Genomic DNA, 26336 nt, shown 5'->3' with positions numbered 1-26336 from the left:
ACTGTTTCCGTGGTAACCAGGTCCCAGCATTGCTTCATGAACCAGTTTGTCTGGTACAGGTGAGCAACACCACCAACAACCTACCACACACATTTAAATAAACATAAAAATAACCTGTACAACTTTAAAACTCCTTTTTCAGCTTTTGCCAAAATGCAGATCTCCTTAATGGTTCTTTCAGCCTCTGTTTTATTTTACCAGTGTAAAATAAAGACATCATGTTGGAGTGCAGAGTTGGTCTGAATTCTTCTAAATGAAACATATATTCATCAAGTGCAGGTTTGTAGATTTGAATAAAATTAAATGTCTGATTCAACCAAAATTCACTTTGCAAAACATCTTTATTACCTAAAACATGAATGTTGTCATTATGAGAAAGAAAATAACAGTTTTAGTCTTTATTTGTTCTTCAAAAAGAAAGATGGAGAGACAGTTACAGAGTTGAGAATGAGAGCATTAAACCAGTATCAGGTTGAGTCAGGTCAGGACTGGGGACACTGGTCTCTCATCAGTGGCTCTGAGACCAGAGCCTGGCAGCCCTGGGTGGCCTCACAGGTCACAGAGCCCACCTTCATCCAGCGGTCTGCAGGGAGCCTCAGGGTGCTGCTCCAGCTGTAGAGGCCGTCGTTCTGCAGCACCACGGGGCTCCTGCTCTCCTCCCAGCTGATGCTGCCACTGCCATCCACCTTCCAGGACAGACTCCAGTCTGAGGGGAAGCCCTTGTTGGCCAGACATGTGATTGTTGCAGTCCCCTGCTGTAGCTCCTCACTGGAGGGGGGCAACACTGTCAGGACGGGACGGGCATCACCTAGGAGACACCAATCAGCTTAGAGCACAGGGAGCACACAGCTGTCAATCAAACCACAGACAGTCGGACACCTTTACTGTAAGAGCTGATTTTCTCCGTTAAGAAGTTTCTGTCAGGTGTTTTTTCTGCTCCACCAGTCATTCACTCACACATTGTTTCACTTCCCTTTAAGAAACCTCTCATGCATATCAGCACAGAGAGAATCATCACACAGTTTGAGCTGAAATATGTTCAAACTACACTGGAAATAAAAGAAGCAGATGTGGAAACATTTACAAAACAAGTTTAAAATCATCAATATTGTACATGACTGACATTAATATTAACTGGAAACAAATAAATAGAATAAATTAATTAATTCAGCGAAACGAAATGCTCTTCCTGTATATCTAAAACAATTTTTAAAATTCACACAAACTCAAAGTAATTTCAAACAATACTTGAAAGTTTTTCTTCTTTATATTATTGTTAGATTTTTTTTCAGTTTAATTTGACTGAAATGTAGACATAATATTTTGACAGAGCAGATCTGAATTATCCTCCACGACACAAGAGGATGATAAAAAATTCCAGCATCAAACTTATTGTAAAGCTACGTGCTTTTCTCTTAAAATCAGAAGAGAAATTGTTAAATGCACTTTAATAAAAAGACAGTATTTGATAGTAAACCAGAATAAACTTACGTCCAACATCCAGTCTGGTTCCTCCACCAAAAGTCCACCACAGTGATACAAACTCATTGAGGCGCCGTACAAAAACCTCTGACTGTAGAGAGACACGGCTCTCTGACTCTGAAACAAACAAACTCAACAAAATCATTCACTGTTTGCACAGCAGCCACGACTCAGCTGATGTGACTTCTTCAAATACCATCATACAATGTTAGTTTAAATACAGTTCAATCCATGAGCTTTTGGACGATCACATTTTTTTGTCCTGTCCCGTTCGGCACTGAAGCAATCAGAATTATTGTCTGAAGGCCAAGAAAAATTCTCAACAGATTTATTTTCTCAAGTGAATCAGTGCCATACTGGTCCACTTGATTGATCTTCATTATTTTTTATTTTTTATTTTTTTAAATGATTAGAATTGGAACAGATATAACCGGGGGATCGTAAAGACAAAGACAGATAAGAGAAGTTTAAGAAAAGGAGAGGGAAAGAAAAACAGAGGGGAAGAGGGACAGTGAGAAAAGACAATGAAAACCCATGAGATCACCTGCTGGAAGAAAAAGAAGAAAACAAGCAAAAAGAGAACAACACAGTAGGGAGACCACAGCAACAACCTAGATAAGCATAAGTAAGAGTAAATAATAAAGACTGAATGCTACTGAGCAGCACAAAAGACCGACAGCAGACGATATGCTTAGAGGCAGCATCCAAGGAAGACGGTGAGTGTCTGTGCACACCTGTGTGCGTGAGTGCGCTTGTTTCCAAAAGGTTTCTCCATGTAACTATCTAATAGTAATTGTGGGGAACCATAGCACTGCCCCCCAGGACATGGAGCAAGCACGGAGGACATCCAGGACCCAGATATCCAGATTCCCCCCAGAGCACAAGAGCCCAAGCAGGACCACTGGAGGGACAGCCGCCTCCCTCCTAGAAACAAGCTGGGGAGAGCCCCAGACGGGTGTGTGTGGGGGGGCGGTGAGATGGAGTCTAAGACCCAACCAGACATATAAACATAGACAAAGCTCTTCATAAAACATGCCTCATCCACAGACATTCGTATAAACACTAAATCCTATGCCTGAGTGCTTTCTATCTAGCATTGAGACAAATGTTCAGCATTTTACTCTCACCAGTCAGAGAGTCTAAAATATTTGAAACTGTAGCCTTTTGTGTTTGTCACTGATCAATATCTGAGTAATATTATTCATAATTAGGCACTAACGCACATGGTGTCTTGATGCACGCTCAATCATCCAGGTAATTAAAACCCACAAGGTTGATTCTGTTCATCTGGACGCAGCGTTTTCAGGGGGAGAAACGTTTCGTCACTCATCCAGGTGACTTCTTCAGTCTCAGCTGACTGCAGGTTTCTCCAACCTTAGAAACAGTGCATTTGCATAATGACTGAAACCAGCCCACTGAAGGAACAATGGGCTGGGAGGTCAGTTCCTTGATCATTAATATGCAAATTCTCATGACCATTAATGAACAGCCACTGATCAATGGCCATGAGTAACACACATGGTCTGGTGCAAAGATTCAGTATAAGTTCTGACGATGTGCTGCTTATGTTTTTAAGCTGTAATCTTTATAGTGTAGTACAGAGCACGATGAAGAAATGATGACTTTTCTTTGTGCAAATATTTACCATCTGTATTACCAGATTTTAAGTACGTCACAGAATAGCCTGCCCAATCCTCACAACCAAAGCTTGCTCAGCATAAGATGCACAATGTAAAACTTTAAAAAAATGCTTTTAAAAATAATCAACAAAACACAAATTGTTGAGTTTATGAATAACTCAATGGATTAATTAAAAAGAGAAAGAGGAAAAAAAGATGAAATTACAGCAGACAGGAATACCAAATCACTGATTCTTGAACACAGAGTAAACCTTTTATAATGGACAAGGGCATTTCCATGATTTCCATAGAGAGGCACTTTGCATCAGCAGCACCATGCTCCAGTGCTCTGGGAGAGTTTATAGTCCTGAGAGTTGAACACTGGATGACTGACAGCTGTCCTTCATCACAACAGAAGCCACAGAAATCCTCCTCATCAAAAACATGACTTTGATCTGCGTCCTCATCTGGACTCTCCTCTGCTGCTGCTTCACAGGTAAAGTCCAGAGAATCAAACTCCTCTCCTCTATCAACATCTGTCCCTCTGAAATGAAGCCCACAAAACCATGAAGCTGCTTTATGTTTTTGTCTCTGTGTCCTCAGAGTCCAGAGGACAGATCACAGTGACTCAGCCTGGAGCAGTGAGCTCTGCTGTGGGAGCAACTGTGAGCATCAAGTGTAGGACCAGTCAGAATGTTTATGTTTCTGGCAACAACCACTTTTTAGCCTGGTACCAACAGAGAGATGGAATCCCCCCCAAACGTCTCATTTACCATGCTAGCACTCGAGCATCAGGGATTCCAGCTCGTTTTACAGGCAGTGGATCAAACTCTGACTTCACTCTGACCATCAGTGGAGTCCAGGCTGAAGATGCAGCAGTTTATTACTGTCAGAGTCTTCACTATCCTAACAGTCAGTGGGTGTTCACACAGTGAAAAACAGTCGTACAAAAACCTCCCTCAGTCAGACTGAACAGAAACTGAAGTGACTGCTGCAGCTGGAAGATACTGCAGAGACTGATACAGTTCACTGAGGACACACACACACACACACACACACACACACACACACACACACACACACACACACACACACACACACACACAAATAAATGCTTTTTATACCTTAGTGAGGACATCTAGTTGACATAATGCTTTCCCCAGCCTCTTACCCTAACCTTAAAAATGAATCCTGAACTCTAACACCTAGCTTAAATCTTAAATTAACTGTATCCCTTACACTAAACCCACATTTTGAGCCTTGTGGCTATTTAATAATAGGAGACCAAAAAAAAGGTGACTTGACCATGTCTTCACCCGAGAAAGTCTTGGGTTGTCAGTGTTCTTTGGGTCATTATCTATTTGCACTGTGAAGTGCTGTCCAATGACTTTCCAACTACTCCAATGAGTAACATTGGCTCCAACATCTTTGACAGATGATGTGATATGCTTCAGATCAGTTTTCCTTCTTCATCATTTTCTTTTCCAATTATGCTGATAAAATTTCATCTTGGAACTGTTCCTGATTTTTCTGTGTTTTTCTGGCAAAGTCTAATCCAGTCTTCCAGTTCTTGAGTGTAACCAGCAGTTTGTAACTGGTAAGAGTTTCCTTTCATGAAGATGACTCTTGATCTCTTGGTAGTAGACTTAGACTATGATACAGCCACCTGGGGCTACTGTAGCTCAGAAGCATCCATCCAATGCATCCATCTCAGTCTAAATGTGTTTGAATGTTGTATAGAAAGCATTCCAGTAGGAAAAGCATACAAAAATGTTCTTGTATTTCTTTATGGGTGAATGAGCAGAAAAGCACTATAGAAAAACCAGTCCATTTCCCCCTTAGAGAGTATTTTAGACTAATGAATATGACGTGTAAAGTACTCAAAATTAAGCTGTGGTAGAGTTTTTTCCCTTAAACTATGAATTCTGTCCTCATTCGTCCTCAATTGCTCAGTTATTTTTGAGCCTCTGAAAAAAATAAGTAAAAAGAGGAGTATCCTTGTGGCAAAGACGTCCACATGTTATCTGCTCCAATATAGGACCAAATTTAGAGAACTTACTTTGAATTTCAGTAAAATGTTAATTTGATCGATCCATTACTAAACAGCATTATTTGACTGATACAAGTCTGTGCTGACTTAGAGTCACAGCAACCAAAACAAAACTAGACCAGGGGATGTTAAAATATACTTTTCTGAATAAATATGAATCATATCATTTAGATGATTTTACAAATGACTCTCAAACCATGTTGACTGATCGAAATGACACCTGTGAATTCACATTGTGATGACTGCTTGTGATGAAATCCTGTTGAAGTCAGTCAGATGATTTCCATAGAGGCACTTTGCATCAGCAGCACCATGCTCCAGTGCTCTGGGAGAGTTTATAGTCCTGAGAGTTGAACACTGGATGACTGACAGCTGTCCTTCATCACAACAGAAGCCACAGAAATCCTCCTCATCAAAAACATGACTTTGATCTGCGTCCTCATCTGGACTCTCCTCTGCTGCTGCTTCACAGGTAAAGTCCAGAGAATCAAACTCCTCTCCTCTATCAACATCTGTCCCTCTGAAATGAAGCCCACAAAACCATGAAGCTGCTTTATGTTTTTGTCTCTGTGTCCTCAGAGTCCAGAGGACAGATCACAGTGACTCAGCCTGGAGCAGTGAGCTCTGCTGTGGGAGGAACTGTGAGCATCAAGTGTACGACCAGTCAGAATATTAATAGCAATAATTTATCCTGGTACCAACAGAAAGATGGAGGAGTTCCTAAACTGCTCATTTACTACACTAGCAGTCGATATTCAGGGATTCCAGCTCGTTTTACAGGCAGTGGATCAAACTTTGACTTCACTCTGACCATCAGTGGAGTCCAGGCTGAAGATGCAGCAGTTTATTACTGTCAGAGTCTTCACTATCCTAACAGTCAGTATGTGTTCACACAGTGAAAAACAGTCGTACAAAAACCTCCCTCAGTCAGACTGAACAGAAACTGAAGTGACTGCTGCAGCTGGAAGATACTGCAGAGACTGATACAGTTCACTGAGGACACACACACACACACACACACACACACACACACACACACACACACACACACACACACACACACACACAAAATGAAGTGATTCATCACAAATTTGTGTCCTACATCGCATGTATGTTGTGTTCAACTTTCAAATATATATTTAACTAAAGAACAAATGTGGGCCATTAACAGATACTAGGATAAGTCCTGTTCATGACCTTTGACCTTAGAGCAAACACTGAATCTATATCAAGATAAAATAATCTGAATCCAAAAAGCTGAAAATGTTCCTGATCAGTGAGGTTCAAAATAAAAACAACACACCTGTGAATTTAAGTGTAAACATATCATCAAACATGAACATGAGTGAAAAAGCTGTTATTGAACCGAAGGTGTTTTTTCATAGTTTGTTCATGTCATCATTCATTTAATCTTCTCCGTGTTCGTCAGTGAAATTAAAACTTTGTTCTTCAGATTCTTTCTAAGCACTCCTTGCATTCGTTGACTCTCCTGTCTGTGAGTTCTCCTCAGAACAAACAGCTCATTAGAGACACTAAAGACTCTTTCTTCTTTAGACTTGCTTTGTAGTCTGGTGAGACTGTTTCCGTGGTAACCGGGTCCCAGCATTGCTTCATGAACCAGTCTGTCTGGTTCAGGTGAGCAACACCACCAACAACCTACCACACACATTTAAATAAACATAAAAATAACCTGAACAACTTTAAAACTCCTTTTTGCCAAAATGCAGATCTCCTCAGTGGTTCTTTCAGCCTGTGTTTTATTTTACCAGTGTAAAATAAAGACATCATGTTGGAGTGCAGAGTTGGTCTGAATTCTTCTAAATGAAACATATATTCATCAAGTGCAGGTTTGTAGATTTGAATAAAATTAAATGTCTGATTCAACCAAAATTCACTTTGCAAAACATCTTTATTACCTAAAACATGAATGTTGTCATTATGAGAAAGAAAATAACAGTTTTAGTCTTTATTTGTTCTTCAAAAAGAAAGATGGAGAGACAGTTACAGAGTTGAGAATGAGAGCATTAAACCAGTATCAGGTTGAGTCAGGTCAGGACTGGGAACACTGGTCTCTCCTCAGTGGCTCTGAGACCAGAGCCTGGCAGCCCTGGGTGGCCTCACAGGTCACAGAGCCCACCTTCATCCAGCGGTCTGCAGGGAGCCTCAGGGTGCTGCTCCAGCTGTAGAGGCCGTCGTTCTGCAGCACCACGGGGCTCCTGCTCTCCTCCCAGCTGATGCTGCCACTGCCATCCACCTTCCAGGACAGACTCCAGTCTGAGGGGAAGCCCTTGTTGGCCAGACATGTGATTGTTGCAGTCCCCTGCTGTAGCTCCTCACTGGAGGGGGGCAACACTGTCAGGACGGGACGGGCATCACCTAGGAGACACCAATCAGCTTAGAGCACAGGGAGCACACAGCTGTCAATCAAACCACAGACAGTCGGACACCTTTACTGTAAGAGCTGATTTTCTCCGTTAAGAAGTTTCTGTCAGGTGTTTTTTCTGCTCCACCAGTCATTCACTCACACATTGTTTCACTTCCCTTTAAGAAACCTCTCATGCATATCAGCACAGAGAGAATCATCACACAGTTTGAGCTGAAATATGTTCAAACTACACTGGAAATAAAAGAAGCAGATGTGGAAACATTTACAAAACAAGTTTAAAATCACCAATATTGTTGTCAGATTTTTTTTTCGGTTTTAATTTGACTGAAATGTAGACATAATATTTTGACAGAGCAGATCTGAATTATCCTTCACGACACAAGAGGATGATAAAAAATTCCAGCATCAAACTTATTGTAAAGCTACGTGCTTTTCTCTTAAAATCAGAAGAGAAATTGTTAAATGCACTTTAATAAAAAGACAGTATTTGATAGTAAACCAGAATAAACTTACGTCCAACATCCAGTCTGGTTCCTCCACCAAAAGTCCACCACAGTGATACAAACTCATTGAGGCGCCGTACAAAAACCTCTGACTGTAGAGAGACACGGCTCTCTGACTCTGAAACAAACAAACTCAACAAAATCATTCACTGTTTGCACAGCAGCCATGACTCAGCTGATGTGACTTCTTCAAATACCATCATACAATGTTAGTTTAAATACAGTTCAATCCGTGAGCTTTTGGACGATCACATTTTTTTGTCCTGTCCCGTTCGGCACTGAAGCAATCAGAATTATTGTCTGAAGGCCAAGAAAAATTCTCAACAGATTTATTTTCTCAAGTGAATCAGTGCCATACTGGTCCACTTGATTGATCTTCATTATTTTTTATTTTTTATTTTTTTAAATGATTAGAATTGGAACAGATATAACCCGGGGATCGTAAAGACAAAGACAGATAAGAGAAGTTTAAGAAAAGTAGAGGGAAAGAAAAACAGAGGGGAAGAGGGACAGTGAGAAAAGACAATGAAAACCCATGAGATCACCTGCTGGAAGAAAAAGAAGAAAACAAGCAAAAAGAGAACAACACAGTAGGGAGACCACAGCAACAACCTAGATAAGCATAAGTAAGAGTAAATAATAAAGACTGAATGCTACTGAGCAGCACAAAAGACCGACAGCAGACGATATGCTTAGAGGCAGCATCCAAGGAAGACGGTGAGTGTCTGTGCACACCTGTGTGCGTGAGTGCGCTTGTTTCCAAAAGGTTTCTCCATGTAACTATCTAATAGTAATTGTGGGGAACCATAGCACTGCCCCCCAGGACATGGAGCAAGCACGGAGGACATCCAGGACCCAGATATCCAGATTCCCCCCAGAGCACAAGAGCCCAAGCAGGACCACTGGAGGGACAGCCGCCTCCCTCCTAGAAACAAGCTGGGGAGAGCCCCAGACGGGTGTGTGTGGGGGGGCGGTGAGATGGAGTCTAAGACCCAACCAGACATATAAACATAGACAAAGCTCTTCATAAAACATGCCTCATCCACAGACATTCGTATAAACACTAAATCCTATGCCTGAGTGCTTTCTATCTAGCATTGAGACAAATGTTCAGCATTTTACTCTCACCAGTCAGAGAGTCTAAAATATTTGAAACTGTAGCCTTTTGTGTTTGTCACTGATCAATATCTGAGTAATATTATTCATAATTAGGCACTAACGCACATGGTGTCTTGATGCACGCTCAATCATCCAGGTAAGTAAAACCCACAAGGTTGATTCTGTTCATCTGGACGCAGCGTTTTCAGGGGGAGAAACGTTTCGTCACTCATCCAGGTGACTTCTTCAGTCTCAGCTGACTGCAGGTTTCTCCAACCTTAGAAACAGTGCATTTGCATAATGACTGAAACCAGCCCACTGAAGGAACAATGGGCTGGGAGGTCAGTTCCTTGATCATTAATATGCAAATTCTCATGACCATTAATCAACAGACACTGATCAACGGCCATGAGTAACACACATGGTCTGGTGCAAAGATTCAGCATAAGTTCTGATGATGTGCTGCTTATGTTTTTAAGCTGTAATCTTTATAGTGTAGTACAGAGCACGATGAAGAAATGATGACTTTTCTTCGTGCAAATATTTACCAACTGTATTACCAGATTTTAAGTACGTCACAGAATAGCCTGCCCAATCCTCACAACCAAAGCTTGCTCAGCATAAGATGCACAATGTAAAACTTTAAAAAAATGCTTTTAAAAATAATCAACAAAACACAAATTGTTGAGTTTATGAATAACTCAATGGATTAATTAAAAAGAGAAAGAGGAAAAAAAGATGAAATTACAGCAGACAGGAATACCAAATCACTGATTCTTGAACACAGAGTAAACCTTTTATAATGGACAAGGGCATTTCCATGATTTCCATAGAGAGGCACTTTGCATCAGCAGCACCATGCTCCAGTGCTCTGGGAGAGTTTATAGTCCTGAGAGTTGAACACTGGATGACTGACAGCTGTCCTTCATCACAACAGAAGCCACAGAAATCCTCCTCATCAAAAACATGACTTTGATCTGCGTCCTCATCTGGACTCTCCTCTGCTGCTGCTTCACAGGTAAAGTCCAGAGAATCAAACTCCTCTCCTCTATCAACATCTGTCCCTCTGAAATGAAGCCCACAAAACCATGAAGCTGCTTTATGTTTTTGTCTCTGTGTCCTCAGAGTCCAGAGGACAGATCACAGTGACTCAGCCTGGAGCAGTGAGCTCTGCTGTGGGAGGAACTGTGAGCATCAAGTGTAGGACCAGTCAGAATATTTATAGTAATTGGTTATCCTGGTACCAACAGAAAGATGGAGGAGTTCCTAAACGTCTCATTCACTCTGCTAGCAGTCGAGAATCAGGGATTCCAGCTCGTTTTACAGGCAGTGGATCAAACTCTGACTTCACTCTGACCATCAGTGGAGTCCAGGCTGAAGATGCAGCAGTTTATTACTGTCAGAGTGAACACTACATTAACAGCCAGTATGTGTTCACACAGTGAAAAGCCATCATACAAAAACCTCTCTCAAGTGCAGAGACTGATACAGTTGACTGAGTACACACACTCAAAGAAATACACTGGTTTTCATATCTTAGTGAGGATATCTAATTGACATAATGCTTTTCCTAACTGCTTACTATAACCTTAACCATCAAAAGTGAATGCCTAACCATAACCTAACTGTAACCCTGACACTAAAACCACTTTTTGAGACTCAAATGCCTTTAAACTCGTTTGGGACGAGCGTTTTTCCCCATAAGTGACTGTTGTTCTCCACAGTATAGTGGCATGCCACACGTGTAACGCACATTACAAAAAAAATCAAAAAAACAAAAAACAAAACATGTGGGGAACCTCCTCTAGATGTCACTGTTGGTGTTTCTGGAGTCAACAAACATAGTGTGTATTATTTCATCAAAAGAAGTTTATTGGTCTCCATCACCCTCAGATTTACAACCAATCATGGGGTAGATGAAGGTAATGACACGTTCTGTTACCAACAGAAAAATGGTGAAACTCCTAAAAAGCTAACTTATAATGCTGACACTTGAGCTTCATGACCTTTGACCTCACTCACACTTCACAGAGGTTTTAAGTTTCTTGGAACCTTATCCCAACTTCACATAAATAGGATTGTTAGAAAGGTGTAAAAGTACACAACACACACGATGATTGTGCTCACTATTATTGCGTTTTACTGACAGTTATGAACTCAAGGAACACAGTCTGTTCCAGTCCAGCTCTCCCCGTCCCCGCTCGACTCTGTCTTCACTATATAGAGAAACAGAAAGAGACAGCGTCATCAGTCAGTCGCCACCACCTGTGGCTCACCTGCCTCCCGGTACCGCCCCCTTGAGCTCACTGTACCACTCCTCCCCTGCAGATGAGCCAAGGACCACACCTCCGCCACAGAAGGCAAATCAAATACACCCATTTTGTCTCTCTCTGTTATGGACACAGATGTACAGATTTGTATACAGAGTAGCATGAAAGACTCAAATGTAAGCACTCAGTAAGGTGCAGAAAAGTGCTGAACAATCATAAATTCTAAACAATCAGTTGTTTGTTTCTGCTCATTAAATTCTGTAAGAATTAGAAATGTGAAGGTCCCAAGTTCAGTCTGAGGATTTTACCTCCAACAGCAGCTTTTATCCAGGTACATGTTCTTGAACTTAAAGTGTCCGTGATGATAACAGAGATTCTATCATGATGGGTTTTATTACTTAATTTTATTCATTTGAATAAAGCTGGAATTCAGTTGTGTAATTGTTTGTAATTCGTGATTAAAAAAACATCAACAGCAGTGAACAACGATGCTTGATCTGCCCCGCTGTTACATGTCACATGGTTGTGATCATAGCTACAGAAAGAGGTGTTATAGGTATTGCTGTCAGAGATAACAGCCTCGTTTAAAAGATACTGATTGTGTCTGTTTGTGTTTTATAAGAAGTCCTTTGAAGCAAAGAGCAGTGACTGTACCTCCACATGTCTGAGCTCCTCACTCTCTGAGACTAAGCTCAGCTACTCTACAGGATGAACCTGTGACCTCGTTAATTCATATTTTAAATTAATCCAGATATATTCTTACTAAATATTATGATAAACATGTGAATCCATCAATGAACCATAAAACAAAACATTTAAATAATAGAAAAAATTTTGGAATAAGAATATTCTGAAGAACAAACTGATATATCTGCTCAATACTACGATGGATTGAATCATTCCTGATATACAGCATCGTCAGACTGATCCAAGTCAGTCAGTTCATTTCCATAGAGAGGCACTTTGCATCAGCAGCACCATGCTCCAGTGCTCTGGGAGAGTTTATAGTCCTGAGAGTTGAACACTGGATGACTGACAGCTGTCCTTCATCACAACAGAAGCCACAGAAATCCTCCTCATCAAAAACATGACTTTGATCTGCGTCCTCATCTGGACTCTCCTCTGCTGCTGCTTCACAGGTAAAGTCCAGAGAATCAAACTCCTCTCCTCTATCAACATCTGTCCCTCTGAAATGAAGCCCACAAAACCATGAAGCTGCTTTATGTTTTTGTCTCTGTGTCCTCAGAGTCCAGAGGACAGATCACAGTGACTCAGCCTGGAGCAGTGAGCTCTGCTGTGGGAGGATCTGTGAGCATCAAGTGTACGACCAGTCAGGATGTTTATGTTCATAGCAACTATCAGCGTTTAGCCTGGTATCAACAAAAAAATGGAGGAGTTCCCAAACTGCTCATTTACTTTGCTAGCACTCGACAATCAGGGATTCCAGCTCGTTTTACAGGCAGTGGATCAAACTCTGACTTCACTCTGACCATCAGTGGAGTCCAGGCTGGAGATGCAGCAGTTTATTACTGTCAGAGTTATCACTGGCTGAACAGTCAGAATGTGTTCACACAGTGAAAAACAGTCGTACAAAAACCTCCCTCAGTCAGACTGAACAGAAACTGAAGTGACTGCTGCAGCTGGAAGATACTGCAGAGACTGATACAGTTCACTGAGGACACACACACACACACACACACACACACACACGCAACATAAAGTGATTCGTCAAAAATGTCCTACACACCTGTGAATTAAAGATTTTATTGTAAACATATCATCAAACATGAACATGAGTGAAAAAGCTGTTATTGAACCGAAGGTGTTTTTTCATAGTTTGTTCATGTCATCATTCATTTAATCTTCTCCGTGTTCGTCAGTGAAATTAAAACTTTGTTCTTCAGATTCTTTCTAAGCACTCCTTGCATTCGTTGACTCTCCTGTCTGTGAGTTCTCCTCAGAACAAACAGCTCATTAGAGACACTAAAGACTCTTTCTTCTTTAGACTTGCTTTGTAGTCTGGTGAGACTGTTTCCGTGGTAACCAGGTCCCAGCATTGCTTCATGAACCAGTTTGTCTGGTACAGGTGAGCAACACCACCAACAACCTACCACACACATTTAAATAAACATAAAAATAACCTGAACAACTTTAAAACTCCTTTTTGCCAAAATGCAGATCTCCTTAGTGGTTCTTTCAGCCTGTGTTTTATTTTACCAGTGTAAAATAAAGACATCATGTTGGAGTGCAGAGTTGGTCTGAATTCTTGTAAATGAAAAATATATTCATCAAGTGCAGGTTTGTAGATTTGAATAAAATTAAATGTCTGATTCAACCAAAATTCACTTTGCAAAACATCTTTATTACCTAAAACATGAATGTTGTCATTATGAGAAAGAAAATAACAGTTTTAGTCTTTATTTGTTCTTCAAAAAGAAAGATGGAGAGACAGTTACAGAGTTGAGAATGAGAGCATTAAACCAGTATCAGGTTGAGTCAGGTCAGGACTGGGGACACTGGTCTCTCCTCAGTGGCTCTGAGACCAGAGTCTGGCAGCCCTGGGTGGCCTCACAGGTCACAGAGCCCACCTTCATCCAGCGGTCTGCAGGGAGCCTCAGGGTGCTGCTCCAGCTGTAGAGGCCGTCGTTCTGCAGCACCACGGGGCTCCTGCTCTCCTCCCAGCTGATGCTGCCACTGCCATCCACCTTCCAGGACAGACTCCAGTCTGAGGGGAAGCCCTTGTTGGCCAGACATGTGATTGTTGCAGTCCCCTGCTGTAGCTCCTCACTGGAGGGGGGCAACACTGTCAGGACGGGACGGGTATCACCTAGGAGACACCAATCAGCTTAGAGCACAGGGAGCACACAGCTGTCAATCAAACCACAGACAGTGGGACACCTTTACTGTAAGAGCTGATTTTCTCCGTTAAGAAGTTTCTGTCAGGTGTTTTTTCTGCTCCACCAGTCATTCACTCACACATTGTTTCACTTCCCTTTAAGAAACCTCTCATGCATATCAGCACAGAGAGAATCATCACACAGTTTGAGCTGAAATATGTTCAAACTACACTGGAAATAAAAGAAGCAGATGTGGAAACATTTACAAAACAAGTTTAAAATCATCAATATTGTACATGACTGACATTAATATTAACTGGAAACAAATAAATAGAATAAATTAATTAATTCAGCGACACAAAATCCACTTCATGTATATCTAAAACAATTTTTAAAATTCACACAAACTCAAAGTAATTTCAAACAATACTTGAAAGTTTTTCTTCTTTATATTATTGTCAGATTTTTTTTCAGTTTAATTTGACTGAAATGTAGACATAATATTTTGACAGAGCAGATCTGAATTATCCTCCACGACACAAGAGGATGATAAAAAATTCCAGCATCAAACTTATTGTAAAGCTACGTGCTTTTCTCTTAAAATCAGAAGAGAAATTGTTAAATGCACTTTAATAAAAAGACAGTATTTGATAGTAAACCAGAATAAACTTACGTCCAACTTGCAGTCTGGTTCCTCCACCAAAAGTCCACCACAGTGATACAAACTCATTGAGGCGCCGTACAAAAACCTCTGACTGTAGAGAGACACGGCTCTCTGACTCTGAAACAAACAAACTCAACTAAATCATTCACTGTTTGCACAGCAGCCATGACTCAGCTGATGTGACTTCTTCAAATACCATCATACAATCTTAGTTTAAATACAGTTCAATCCATGAGCTTTTGGACGATCACATTTTTTTGTCCTGTCCCGTTCGGCAATGAAGCAATCAGAATTATTGTCTGAAGGCCAAGAAAAATTCTCAACAGATTTATTTTCTCAAGTGTATCATTATGGCTTTGCCATACTGGTCCACTTGATTGATCTTCATTATTTTTTAATTTTTTAATTTTTTTAAATGATTAGAATTGGAACAGATATAACCGGGGGATCGTAAAGAGAAAGACAGATAAGAGAAGTTTAAGAAAAGGAGAGGGAAAGAAAAACAGAGGGGAAGAGGGACAGTGAGAAAAGACAATGAAAACCCATGAGATCACCTGCTGGAAGAAAAAGAAGAAAACAAGCAAAAAGAGAACAACACAGTAGGGAGACCACAGCAACAACCTAGATAAGCATAAGTAAGAGTAAATAATAAAGACTGAATGCTACTGAGCAGCACAAAAGACCGACAGCAGACGATATGCTTAGAGGCAGCATCCAAGGAAGACGGTGAGTGTCTGTGCACACCTGTGTGCGTGAGTGCGCTTGTTTTCAAAAGGTTTCTCCATGTAACTATCTAATAGTAATTGCGGGGAGCCATAGCACTGCCCCCCAGGACATGGAGCAAGCACGGAGGACATCCAGGACCCAGACATCCAGATTCCCCCCAGAGCACAAGAGCCCAAGCAGGACCACTGGAGGGACAGCCGCCTCCCTCCTAGAAACAAGCTGGGGAGAGCCCCAGACGGGTGTGTGTGGGGGGGCGGTGAGATGGAGTCTAAGACCCAACCAGACATATAAACATAGACAAAGCTCTTCATAAAACATGCCTCATCCACAGACATTCGTATAAACACTAAATCCTATGCCTGAGTGCTTTCTATCTAGCATTGAGACAAATGTTCAGCATTTTACTCTCACCAGTCAGAGAGTCTAAAATATTTGAAACTGTAGCCTTTTGTGTTTGTCACTGATCAATATCTGAGTAATATTATTCATAATTAGGCACTAACGCACATGGTGTCTTGATGCACGCTCAATCATCCAGGTAAGTAAAACCCACAAGGTTGATTCTGTTCATCTGGACGCAGCGTTTTCAGGGGGAGAAACGTTTCGTCACTCATCCAGGTGACTTCTTCAGTCTCAGCTGACTGCAGGTTTCTCCAACCTTAGAAACAGGACATTTGCATAATAACTGAAACCAGCCCACTGAAGGACCAATGGGCTGGGAGGTCAGTTCCTTGATCATTAATATGCAAATTCTCATGACCATTAATGAACAGACACTGATCAACGGCCATGAGTAACACACATGGTCTGGTGCAAAGATTCAGTATAAGTTCTGATGATGTGCTGCTTATGTTTTTATGCTGTAATCTTTATAGTGTAGTACAGAGCACGATGAAGAAATGATGACTTTTCTTCGTGCAAATATTTACCAACTGTATTACCAGATTTTAAGTACGTCACAGAATAGCCCGCCCAATCCTCACAACCAAAGCTTGCTCAGCATAAGATGCACAATGTAAAACTTTAAAAAAATGCTTTTAAAAATAATCAACAAAACACAAATTGCTGATTTTATGAATAACTCAATGGATTAATTAAAAAGAGAAAGAGGAAAAAAAAGATGAAATTACAGCAGACAGAAATACCAAATCACTGATTCTTGAACACAGAGTAAACCTTTTATAATGGACAAGGGCATTTCCATGATTTCCATAGAGAGGCACTTTGCATCAGCACACACACACACACACACACACACACACACACACACACACACACACACACAGAGTGAAAATGTCATTGTTGCTAAAGGAAAAGAAAGTTGGAAATATATCATTTATTTTTAACAAATCATTTATGACCTTTGACTTCTGCTTCATACCAGCTCAAATAAATCTCAATTTCTAAATATTGATCATTATCAAAAATCATATTTCTGTAAGAAAAAAAATCTAACACTAAATGAACTCAGCAAAAGTCAGTGAGTCATAATTATCTGCACAATTTAGCAAATACTTCAAATAGAAACTTTAAGTCCAAATCAGTCAAATGATCAAATTTCCATCTTTTCTTTCTCAGGTTTTTAGATTTTCTCTTTTTTGCTCTTCAACACTTCCATGGTACAAAGACCTGTTGACTTCCTATTCATGTTTTTGATTATTAATATGATTCGTTTCATTTATTTTCTGTTTTCCAGTCGCATCTCTTCGTCCCTCTGTTCCTTATGTTCTGTCAACCCGTGTCTCAGAGCTATTCTCTGGTTCCCTGTTTTATTTGGATTCTGCGTTCTGTGTGAGTGTATTCGTCATGTCTGATGAGGTTCAGCTGTGTCTGCCTTCTGTGGTGTATTCCCTCGTTACCCTCTGTGCATATTAGTATGTGTTCTAATAATAGCACTGACACATGTTCACATTCCTCAAATTGAGTTATTAATATTTAAACAGGTTATAGTCAAAGGTCAGCTGCCCATCTCAGAGTTAACCAACTCTGACTTTAAACTTAGGAGTTAAAACTGCTTTGTTCCTGAAAGCAGTTGAACAAATTGAGTTGAGATGGAATCTTGAGCTCTCAGTTTGAGAACAGATGAAGGTAAATTTATTGAACTGTTTACCTCGACTTAAGCACATACCTGTGTACTGAACAGCCCTCGTCAGTGGATCCCAACACCAGTATTTGACAGTAACAGGTGAGCCTCAACTTTAATTGGTAAAGAGACACCATGAGAACTGACATTACAATACTTTTATTTTACAAAAGTCAGCGTCTTTCAGTTCAAAGTTTGTTAGGCAGCTATTGCACATTTAAAACAACAACACAAACACAACGCAGCAACAAGAAACTATGCAGTATATTATAACCGAATACTTAAACATGACTGCACAACAACCTTTCAAAAGAACATTTGTAGATGAATTGTTATTTTCCTTCCAATACTTGAAGCATTTTCTGAACATCACTTTTTGGTGCATGGCTTGTTGCATGCATACCCCACCTGTCTCAACGGGACTATGAATACAACTATATACAGTCACATTTGTAAAAACAAACAACTTTTATACTAAACACTTTTAAAATGTACAATTTTGAAGAAGCCCAGGAGCAATCCCATTTCAGAACACTTAGAATAACACAACTTCCTCCCAAAAGGCCACAGGTTTCAACCACAGCTTTCCAGCATCAGTTCATGTAAATGCAGCTACAGCTTTCCAAATCCCAGGAATGCTTTTAATGCAGTGTTCATAAGATCTTTAAATTGATCCTCGTATGCAACACGTCTCAGAAGATACAGGGATAAGCTGCACATCAATGCGTATCCCTGACTCCTGATCATAAAAGTCTATGTTGCAGGACCCCATGTCACGGTTCTGGGTCCGTTGGACCCAGTATTTTGTGTCTATTATATTTCGGTTTAATTCTGCTTCATGGATTGTTTTCTTATTCTCGTAGTGATGATTATTATTTCTTGTTTCTGTTTATCCGTGCTTAAGGATTTGTTCTCAGTTATATCTCACGTTTAGTTTAGTTCAGGTTCCATGTGTCATTCTCTGTCTCTCAGTGTAAAGTCTGCATGCTTGTTTAATAATTCATGTTTCCTGTTTTATTGTGAAAGTCAGCGTCTTATGTTAGTGTGTGCAGCTTGGCTCCCCCCGTCTCGTTAACCCTGATCTCTCCCAGCTGTGTCTCCCTCCTGTTGCCCATTCACTGATTACCACCCTGTGTATATAAGCCCTGTGTTTTCCTGTGCTCAGTGTTGCATCGTACCCTCAGATTATGCCTGTGTGTTTCTGTTCTCCATATTCCGTGTTCACTTCAGGTTTTGTTTTCGTACCAGCAATAAAGCTGAGGTTTTTTAGTTTCACGTTTGTGTCTTAGTCCTGCGTTTAGATCCTCCTCTTCGCCTGCCCGCACACAGAGCCCTGACACCCCAGTGGTGGAAGTAAGTCAGCCCCAGTTATAAAGACCAGCAGCTCTTCAAACGTGTGGTCCACCTCTTGCTCTGTTAAAATACATACAACTAGTAAATAAAGCGTAATGTGTAGGTTCATGAATAAAAGATTTATAATCAGTTACACTGACTGTTATGTAGAGCGGTTGCATTAATGACAATTTAGGAGTCAAAAACAGGTTGTTAGGCAAAACTAATATTGCGAAGCATCGTATAAAGAAAAAGCAAAGCAATCCTGCCCTCCTAAGACACAGGACATTAATTTTTGTCCTCCGAGTCGGAGACCTGTATGTCAAGGACCCTTGACAGGTATTCATATACCTAAATGCCAAGAGAAAGAAAATATGTGTGTCGTCGTTAGGATAGGGATTTATGTTGGTGTGAGAGACTGTAGCCTACAAGTTCATATTGTTCAATGACAGTTATGACATGTTGTGTTTCAGGTGATTTTACAGAAACAAAAACAGCAAAATAACGTACTGAATACTTTTAACAAAAAAACTCTGTATATTAAATTACTTCTAAAATACCTACCCCAACACTGATCACGAGAATAGACTCATTCTTATACAGCGCTTTTCTGCTCCACCTGCGCAGTGTTTCATACAACAAACTGCAACATGCTGAAACATTTCATTACACAGCATGCAATGAATTTGCATAAATGTAATGTCTTTAATATCCTGCTTAGTAATGGCAGTGTCTCTCAATTCCCCTTCGCACTTACTCTTTAACATAAACTTTGCTTTACTTCATGTATTGAAAGTGGCTTAATTCTACTGACTCATATTGACTACAGATAGCACACTGGTTTCCAATTAGAACCCTGGAAATCATTATTTAGAGTTTAATATTGACATCACCACAAAAGTAAGACAAAGACTCGGTTCTTATTTAATATAGATATTTTTTTATTCTTTAAAACTTTAAACAAACTTTAAACTTTAAACAAAGCAATGAAAAATGAGAGAAGAAATTAGATTTTTTTTTTTAAAGCTACAGAGTGCAGACTGAAAGTAAGACCAGCATGAAAGTCACAGTTAGTCAGGTCAGGACTGGGGACACTGGTCTCTCATCAGTGGCTCTGAGACCACAGTGTGGGAGCCCTGGGTGGCCTCACAGGTCACAGAGCCCACCTTCATCCAGTGGTCTGCAGGGAGCCTCAGGGTGCTGCTCCAGCTGTAGAGGCCGTCGTTCTCCTGCACCACGGGGCTCCTGCTCTCCTCCCAGCTGATGCTGCCACTGCCATCCACCTTCCAGGACAGACTCCAGTCTGAGGGGAAGCCCTTTTTGGCCACACACATGACTGTAGCCTTCCCCTGTTTCAGCTCCTCACTAGAGGGCGCCAGCATGGTCAGGGAGGGGGGGACTCGGCCCACTGCAGAGAGAGAGAGAGAGATGTTAGAGAAACTGGGAGTTTGGGTGAAACTGATCTCCAGATGTTTCACTTCCCTCTCTGAGCTTGGTAACCATGGTAACAGACAGGCTTCACTGCTGAACCATGGCAACAGACGAGTTTCAGTACCAAAGATAAAAATATTAAACCGTTTCTTTGACTTCTGATGTCCTCGTGTGTGTTATGTTTGAATAATTTATTAGTTTTACAATTAGAAAACAAATAAAATATTAAAATGTGAGAATTTTGTCAAAAAATTGTCAAAAAAACAATTTATTATGTAAAAAAGAAAGAAGCATAGACCTGTTTTGCTCTATTTTGGAACAATAAAGATAACTGTACTTACTCACACTTTAAAATTCATAAACTCAGCAAATCTCAGACAGCAAACTGTTAATGTGTCGTTAATAATGTTAAATCGTTTAGAACTATTAATTTTAGATGGATGGCACATTATTTGCAGCAAAAGGTTGAAGACAAAACTTTTATGGAAATGTAAAATATATAAACGTTTTCTACTTTCCTTCAAGAAAAAAAAACTTTTAAAAGTTTAATTTCCAGTAAAAATAAATACACAAGACGATTTTCGTCTAAATTCAAAATTTACACTGATATTAAATTTTATATTCATGAGAAACATGAAGTATTTATGTAGAAGGAAATGAAATTCACCTTAATGATACAAGTTTGAGCTTCATAAATAAGTGAAATGTACTTACAGTTAACATCCAGTCTGGTTCCTCCACCGAACGTGTACCACAGTGATACAAACTCATTGAGGCGCCGTACAAAAACCTCTGACTGTAGAGAGACGCGGCTCTCTGACTCTGAAACAAACAAACTCAACAAAATAATTCACTGTTTGTATCATTTTGTCAGCTCATGTGAAAACTGAAAATATTACAGTGCATCACATTTAAATAATGAATAATTTATTTGGAATGTAAAACTTTTGACTTTGATTTCTTGGGACTTTTTCTGATATCAAAATCTGAGAATAACACAGTGGATCCAATTTACAGAAATGTAAATGTTAATTAATATGCATCAGTGTAAATGAAGACTTTGTTGATTTCCTACATTTTTAGAGACTATATTCATAAATATAGAAAAATCAGATATATTTGTGTTTGATGCTCTGATAAACTGGCTGATCCACTCCATACAAAGATGCATATATATTGACAAAGGACACAAACATACACTACTGAGCCAGCACTGAACAGCAAGACTAAGGCTACGTTCACACTGCAGGCGAAAGTGCATCAAATCCAACTTTTCTGACCCTAAGCGACTCATATCCGATCATGGTATGACAGAAAGCACAAATCCAATATTTTCCAAATCCGACCTAGTTCACTTTCGTATGTGGTACTGAATCCGATACATATCTGACGTTTTAGAAAGCGACTGCTGTGTGAATGGTCATTGGTCACATGGAAGGGTAATACAGTTGGAAGCTGGAGGATCACTATATAAATATCAGATAAGCTTCATACAAGCTAGGTCGCTTAACGATAGCTGTTGAAAGCATAAAGTTGTGGTATACCAGCAGTCAGAACTTCCACTGCTTTTCTAGTACGCCAGTTATCTTAACCACAGTTTCTATTGAATGAACATCATGTTTCCATGTGTAGTTTGACATTTGTGGGAAGTTTTTTCCTTTTATCATTATTGTTATCTTTTGCATATAGAAGTTTAGGCTATGAGGACGATTGGAGATGAACAAAAGGGTGGAGAGGAGAATAGTGAAGTGAGGATGCACATAGTGAAATCTCTTTGAGTGTACAATGGTGTTGATGTGATATACAGAATGTCAGAAAAGAAAAGTCTGTTATTGATGTGATTAGCAGAGTAATCCAAAGAGTGGAAATGTGCTGGAAATTTCTTTTATTTTATGAATTTGTCACATGTTTTAGTAATATCACTCTTGGGTCACTTCAAGGTTCACATGTGGGGAAGCATTCAGCTTTTACTCTATTGCACAAAGTCAGGCATCGTTAGAAAGTTGGTGACACCCAGAGGGGGAGAATTCAACAGGTGGTGAAGTCTTTTGTTAATCAGGTCTTTGAGGATGGGGAGAAGAGGCAAGGAGCAGTCTCTATGTGACACTGGAAGAGGAGACAAGGTTGTAAACTCTCTCGGACGGGACAAGGGTGAGAACAACAACTGTTTGACTGTATTTAAAGAGGGCTGTGCCATTCATCTTCAGGCTACGTCCACACTAGCCCAGATAGCCCAGATAAAACTGCGTTTTCATCTGAAAACACTCTGCGTCCGCACTAGGGTTTTCAGTTGTTTTCACAGAGTTGCGGGTCCACGCATGTGTGAAACGCAGGAAGATTCGACCTGCTTCATTTCTGTTTGTCATGGTCCTGGGCCATGTTGGCCCAGTATTCTTAGTTTTTGTGTGTTTTGTATTTTGTTCCCTATTTATGCCTTGGTTCCTAGGTTATTTAGTTAAGATGTTCCTTATTTGGTTACCTCCTGTGTGCCCCTGTGTATCTGTGAGCCGTCGTCTCTCCTTGTGTTTTATTCCATGTTTTCCCCAGCCCGTTATGTCTGTGTTCTCCCCGTGCTCTCTCTCCTCCTGTCTGAACCTCCGTGTACTTCCTGTTTTACTTTGACAATCTCTCGTCAGTATGCGTCATGTTGTGTTCACTCCTGCCCTGTCTCGTTATGGTTATCTGTGTCAGCTGTGTTCCCCGTGTGCTCCCACTTCCCTCGTTAACCCTCTGTGTATTTATGTCTGCGTCTTCCTCAGTTCGGTGTCGCCTTCTCCCTCATGCTGTGTGTGATTCTCCCTGTGTTTCTTGGTGAGCTTTATATTTAGTTTTTCCCAGTTTAGTTTTGTATTACCCGTGATCTGCCTTTCCAGCAATAAAGCTGTGCTCTCTGAGTTTATTCCCCGTGTCCCCGTGAGTGTGCGTTTGGGTCCTCTCCTGCCTGCCACACAGCCGAATCATGACACTGTCTGGCACATATTTACTTTCCAGCTCTTTAAACGTCGCGGCAAAATGTTGAGGAAAAGCACCGAGTTTTTTAAATGGACTAACAATGAGGTGGAGTTGTTGCTGCGAGTAACACAAAAGTACAAAGTTGCAAAAGCGAGTAAGAGTTAAAGAATTTGAAGAAAAGCAATCTGGAGCATGTACAGACTGATATTAGTCTTAATAGAGCAAACAAAACAACTGCTGTATAATGCCCTCCGCTATCTTAGTTTAATTGGTCAAATGACTGCATCACATGACTAACATGCGTCATCGTTTTAGAAAGTCTCCGTTTTCACGGTCCACACTGCGACGCGAAAGCACCATTTTCAAATGTATGCGTTTTCGAGAGCACAGCATTTTCCTTGAGCGAAAACGCTGTCTCAGTGTAGACGGGACGCCAAAACAGAGAGAAAACGATGTGTTTTCCAATGAAAACGCATTAGTGAGGAGATGTGTGTGTGTGTGTGCTCTCGAGAAGATCTGCATGGAGGAATGGGCCAAAATACCAGCTACTGTGTGTGCAAACCTGGTAAAGACCTATAGTAAACGTTTGACCTCTGTTATTGCCAACAAAGGTTATGTTACAAAGTATTGAATTGTATTTTTGTTATTGACCAAATACTTATTTTCCACCCTGATTTACCAATAAATTCTTTACAAATCCTACCATGTGGATTCATGGATTATTTTTTCACATTCTGTCTCTCACAGTTGAAGTGTACCTCTGGTGCAAATTACTGACCTCTGTCATCATTTTAAGTGGGGGAACTTGCACAATCGGTGGCTGACTAAATACTTTTTTGCCCCACTGTAGCACTTTAAAAACACACCTGGTAGACCAAAGTGCTGTACAATACTAATATGCACATAGTAATAAAACCAGACATAGCAATAAAGTTAAAAAACAATAAAAAATGTCAGTTACCCACAGAGTTAAAAGCCAGGGAATAAAAAGTCTTATAATTATGATTATGTCCCCTCATTCAGTGTCAATGATGGTGATGATACAGGAGGATAAAGGTGAGCTCTAACACATCTGTTCAAATTCATACAGCGTTCACATCCCCTCACTGTAGGGGTCGAGTTATATTTTTCCCTAACACCAGAAAAAGTCGCCAGACTTGTTGCTAGTGGCTTTTTAGAAAAAAAGTCGCTAAGGGGGTCTGAAAACTTGCTAAAAACACGACTACAAAGTCGCTAAGTTGGCAAAACTGGACTGACGTTTAGTCCGTTTACAGCATCCTGCCATGCGATTGCATTTGCCCCTAACCATTGGGAACCCTCACATTAACTTTTATCGAGTGGAAAAAAGTCCTCCGTTAGCGTTCGTCCTCCAGCTTCACTGTTTATGTTATGCTAACATAGCTTTGTCGTGCTAGCGATCACGTAGCACATCATTATATACCAGGTAGTCCAACTTCAGTAACCCTACAAACGTCACTGCTGTTTACTTTCCTGTCTTTGTTTATGTAGGAAGTGATAGCAGAGCTGTACATTTTAATTTGTTTCATAAATCTCTCAGTCAGAACATGGTGTAATATATTTAGATGGAAGCCTAAATATAAGTTCTGTTTTCATGGATGCCCGGATGTTAAATTTAATTGTTATACCTGGTAGAGCAGCCACACTGATCATTTTATTAAAGATGAAAGAATTTATAAAGTTTTTCAACTCTCAGTAATACTGCAGTGATCATTTGACTTAAGGACCTGCAGCGGAGTTTGGGCCCAGACATGGCTAACGACATCAGACTTAAAGAACGGATACACAACATGAGGCGAGAGAAGGAGAAAAAAGCTCCACCCAGACTGAGCTCCTGATGGGAATGATCCTCCCCCCTTTCCTCAGGCAGCGCTTCCTGTAGATGTCCTGGGAGGGACGGAAGATCACCTCCAATTATCTGTTCAGAGCACCGCACTACTCTCTGGAGAGCTTTACGGTTGTAAGCGGTGCTGTTGCCGTACCAGTTGGTGATGCATCCAGTGAGGATGCTCTCAATGGCACAGTGATAGAAGGTCCTGAGGATGCGGGGGCTCATGCCGAATCTTTTCAGTCTCCTGAGAAAGAAGAGGCGCTGCTGCGCCTTCTTCACTGTTTTGTTTGTGTGTACTGACCACGTAAGATCCTCAGCCAGATGTACTCCAAGGAACTGGAAGCTGCTCACTCTCTCCACAGCAGCGCCGTTGATGGTGATGGGGGTGTGTACTTCTCTGCACCTCCGGAAGTCCGCTATCAACTCCTTTGTCTTTGCGACGTTGAGGGTGAGATGGTTGTCTTGACACCAGCGGGTCAGGGCGCTGACCTCCTCCCTGTAAGCCGTCTCATCACACAAGTCCTGCTGGAGTCAGATGATTTCCATAGAGAGGCACTTTGCATCAGCAGCACCATGCTCCAGTGCTCTGGGAGAGTTTATAGTCCTGAGAGTTGAACACTGGATGACTGACAGCTGTCCTTCATCACAACAGAAGCCACAGAAATCCTCCTCATCAAAAACATGACTTTGATCTGCGTCCTCATCTGGACTCTCCTCTGCTGCTGCTTCACAGGTAAAGTCCAGAGAATCAAACTCCTCTCCTCTATCAACATCTGTCCCTCTGAAATGAAGCCCACAAAACCATGAAGCTGCTTTATGTTTTTGTCTCTGTGTCCTCAGAGTCCAGAGGACAGATCACAGTGACTCAGCCTGGAGCAGTGAGCTCTGCTGTGGGAGGATCTGTGAGCATCAAGTGTACGACCAGTCAGGATGTTAATTTTTGGAAGAACAACCACTATTTGCACTGGTACCAACAGAAAGATGGAGGAGTTCCTAAACTGCTCATTTACTATGCTAGCAATCTACATTCAGGGATTCCAGCTCGTTTTACAGG

General features: G+C 40.8%; 1 long non-coding RNA gene and 3 gene segments (V, D, J or C); all 4 read right to left on the bottom strand.

The window, feature by feature from the left end:
- Window positions 1-322: 322 nt before the first annotated feature.
- LOC309698164 (Ig kappa-b4 chain C region-like) lies at window positions 323-3439 on the bottom strand. The segment is given in 3 exons: window positions 3421-3439; window positions 1492-1599; window positions 323-808 (listed from the first exon to the last, which is right to left on the bottom strand).
- A 3602-nt stretch (window positions 3440-7041) lies between these two features.
- Window positions 7042-11517, bottom strand: LOC309698163 (Ig kappa-b4 chain C region-like). The segment is given in 3 exons: window positions 11415-11517; window positions 8051-8158; window positions 7042-7527 (listed from the first exon to the last, which is right to left on the bottom strand).
- Window positions 11518-13749: 2232 nt separating this feature from the next.
- On the bottom strand, window positions 13750-19868 carry LOC309698162 (Ig kappa-b4 chain C region-like). The segment is given in 3 exons: window positions 19865-19868; window positions 14919-15026; window positions 13750-14235 (listed from the first exon to the last, which is right to left on the bottom strand).
- Window positions 19869-19967: 99 nt separating this feature from the next.
- LOC309698045 lies at window positions 19968-21622 on the bottom strand. The gene is made up of 2 exons (XR_014273995.1): window positions 21196-21622; window positions 19968-20458 (listed from the first exon to the last, which is right to left on the bottom strand). It is a non-coding gene; the product is annotated as an uncharacterized lncRNA (long non-coding RNA).
- Between the last annotated feature and the right edge of the window lie 4714 nt (window positions 21623-26336).

This window comes from Aulonocara stuartgranti, assembly GCF_965226115.1.
Source record: "Aulonocara stuartgranti genome assembly, chromosome: 22".
Lineage (NCBI taxonomy): Eukaryota > Metazoa > Chordata > Actinopteri > Cichliformes > Cichlidae > Aulonocara > Aulonocara stuartgranti.
Note: the sequence above shows the minus strand (reverse complement) of the source record. Positions and strands in the feature narration are given on the sequence as shown.